The following is a 3,289-nucleotide window of genomic DNA, read 5'->3' on the forward strand; positions in this document are numbered from 1 at the left end:
CCCTGATGGCTTGTATCCGCAACTGCGGGAACAGGCGGGGTACTTCACCATTGGGAGGCTTTCCCTGCGTGTACAGCTTGCGTACTGCGCGTAAGGTTCTCTGAGCATGGTGGGTCCTGCGGAAGCAGATGGCCTTTGCGCAGACGTCCCTGTTCAAGGTGAGTCTTGCGGGACCTACTGGGCTCTGCTGGGACCTACCTCTTCAATGATGATAAAATCATTCCACAAATAAATCTTACTAAATCTAATCGTATGTAAACACGTTGGCCATCATTTGCATTCATATAGATAAGTTTCTTTTAGTCCAAATGGTGAGTTGATTATAGCATTTGTTAATTATGAAATAAGATTATAACCCGCTATTTAAGTCTAACGTCTTAAGAACATAATGAGATCATATACAAATTGCCACAAAAGATAATAATAGTATAATAGATGCAAGAACGAACACTTTCAAAATATCTAAAAGTATCTACATCTTATGCACCTCTCACCGATGTATCATGGAATGCCAGTACCTCTAGTAAAGGCGTCACCAAATGACACATGATCATATCACCACTTTGAAGAAGTTTGTTACGAGGGGTGTTAGCTGTCAACGCTACAAATGTACGTTCTAGTTATTAGGTTTTGCATGATTGTCTATCATTATGTTACGTTCTGCTTGCGATGCGCGCATATAATGTATATATGTGTGAACCCTCGGGTGGGCAAAAGTAAAATTGCACTAATTTTGACATTATTTTACTAATCTCATGAAAATAACGTTAAAAGTGGCGGAAGGTTAATCAGACATCATGTGGTGGCGTTGATAGCCGAAAGACAAGGGCACATGCACCAATCAGCCGGTGTCCCGATGATTGAGTGCTATGTGCCTTATGTCCAAGGCTTAATGCAAAACTACTATCGAGCCGGAGGTCTCACCGGAAGCAGCCTCACTATCCATATGGGATAGAGGTAAGGCTGTCTACATCTTACCCTCCTCAGACCCTACCATAACATTGCTATTGGTGGGATATACTGAGTACGATGATGATGATGATGATGATGATGATGATGATGATATAATTCATACTACATGTATATACCATTCATCAACACAACATGCATGTTAAGCTGTATGTGCACCCAATATATGAATTTATTTTCATCTTAAAATCATTCAAATACAATCAATTTCATATCTAACACTACAAACTTTATAACTATATATCCAAATATATTTGGATGCATATCAAACACAAAAAAATAATTTGGTGTTCTAGTCCTTCAATAATCAAAGTTTTAGCAAAAAAAAATGTTAAATTTTATTTCTCTGCATAAATTCAATCAAATTTGTATCATAACTACATATATGTTAAGTTGTATCCTTATTCTTTAACGGCGTTTGATAGTTAGCAACACATTTATGCACAAATTTGACCAATTGACACGCTTGCTCAAGAAAGTATCAACATAAAAAACTAGTCCAAGCACCAGTGCCTTGAGTTTCTCTTGATTATCTTGATCAATGCAATTCTTTAAGTCATAAATCCTTTACTTTGATCGATTATGTGAAGAATCCTTAAAGCGAAGGCTCAACCTCTTGTTCCTATCTCTCTAAATTCTAAACCATGTGAAGCTATATAAATAAATTTGATTAAACCCATCATACAAACATGATACGGATCTAAAATGGGCATTTTCCCAAATTAACCAACCAAACAACCAGCCGTTAAGGGGTTGGTGTAATGATAATCGATTGACTCCTCTAGAAAAGGTCTATGGTTCAAATCCAGCTTTCACTAGGTTCTGTCTTTAAACGTCGTGGAGGGCATATGGCCAACACAAACTGTGTTTTACCGAATTTCCTTAATTAGCAAGGCATTGATACCTTGTAAGTTTGTCGATAATATATACACACTTTTAAGAAGAAAAAAAGGGAAGAAAAGGCTAGTCAAATTAATAACATGAACCAAATCGATCAAAGGTCTCATATGTTACAGTCATTTTATACTCTCTCTTTATAAATCAGTGTTGTATGTGTATTTCAACTGTGTTATTAATTCATACAAACCGAATCTCAAGTATCTAGTTTATAGTGTTACATTTAGTTTGTTTTTAATGTCAAATCTGATGTGTACCGGGTCGGGTCTGCATGCATGAGGGTCAATTTGGTCTTGTTTCACAAGTTAATTGTTTTAACGTAATTGTTTGTTTTCTTTTTAAACATGTGTGAGAATAAAGGGGTGGTGGAGGATGCTTCCTATCCGACGTTTTAGATGGTTATTGTTTCCATTATTTTAGTGGGGTTAGCTGAGTCTAGGTTAGGGTGTTTCCCTATTTAAAGGGTTCGTTCTTTAATGAATGACATGCAGATTAATTAAGTCAAGTTATTATCTCTTCTATCTCAATCTTTAATATTCTTAGGGCATTTGAATTACTGTGAGATCCACATCAAAATCAAAGTTATATGTTTGGCTAAGATTTATTAACTAGTATCATTACTAAACAAGATTATGTTTGAACTACAACCAAAAAAACATATTAATCAATATCTTATCAGATATTAATAAAGTATATAATTTTATATAAAACAAAAGCGCCCATGGCCTAATGGATAAGGCGTCTGACTTCTAATCAGGCGATTGTGGGTTCGAGTCCCACTGGGCGTGTATTTTTTCGGTATTTTATTTTTAACACCTTATCTCAGTTTCATCTTGTAACAACTGTTGACAACTTTACACAGGCAGCCTTATCTTTTTTTAACAGCAATACATTTAATTACAATAAATAACAAAGAGCTTGAATAATAGAATACAAAACGATAGCCTATCTAGCAATCGAGAAATTGGTGATATCAAACTTACACCATGATGTCGAATCTAATGAGACTAGCTTTGTTTCATTTCTTATTCAAAGAAAAGTGGTTGTTTTAATTTCTTCTAAGTTCTATCATATTGGAGGCATTCAGTGATTTGTTGTTGAATATTTTGTCATTTCTTGTTTCCCGGGTGAACTAACATATGATTGGATAATCACTTGTGCTTCAACAGTTATGCAACTAATTTAGAGGCTTGCTTACACCATTGTGTTAATAGGTGAGAAGTTCATTATATACCAATAGTAAACCTGTGAGGCTGTGACCACGTTGCTTTCGCAAATAGACAATAAGCTAATAGGTGATATCTCGATTTAGTAGCGCTCCCATGGAAGGCGATGACTCGACAGTTACTTCTCCTTTAGCTAATGCCTCTTCAAAGCTATCATGTTTTGTGTTGCTCTCAAGCCAAAGAAGATGACTTTCAAA

The 3,289-nt window shown here is 35.7% G+C and overlaps 1 non-coding gene across 1 annotated transcript; it reads left to right on the forward strand.

Moving 5' to 3' along the window:
• The first annotated feature begins 2,581 nt into the window (after positions 1-2,581).
• Positions 2,582-2,654, forward strand: TRNAR-UCU (transfer RNA arginine (anticodon UCU)). Its single transcript has one exon. It is a non-coding gene; the product is annotated as a tRNA-Arg (tRNA).
• Positions 2,655-3,289: the final 635 nt, after the last annotated feature.

The sequence above is a fragment of the Bidens hawaiensis genome, unplaced genomic scaffold (assembly GCF_021521415.1).
Source record: "Bidens hawaiensis isolate Kalapana, Puna unplaced genomic scaffold, B.hawaiensis_p1.1 tig00002343_1, whole genome shotgun sequence".
Lineage (NCBI taxonomy): Eukaryota > Viridiplantae > Streptophyta > Magnoliopsida > Asterales > Asteraceae > Bidens > Bidens hawaiensis.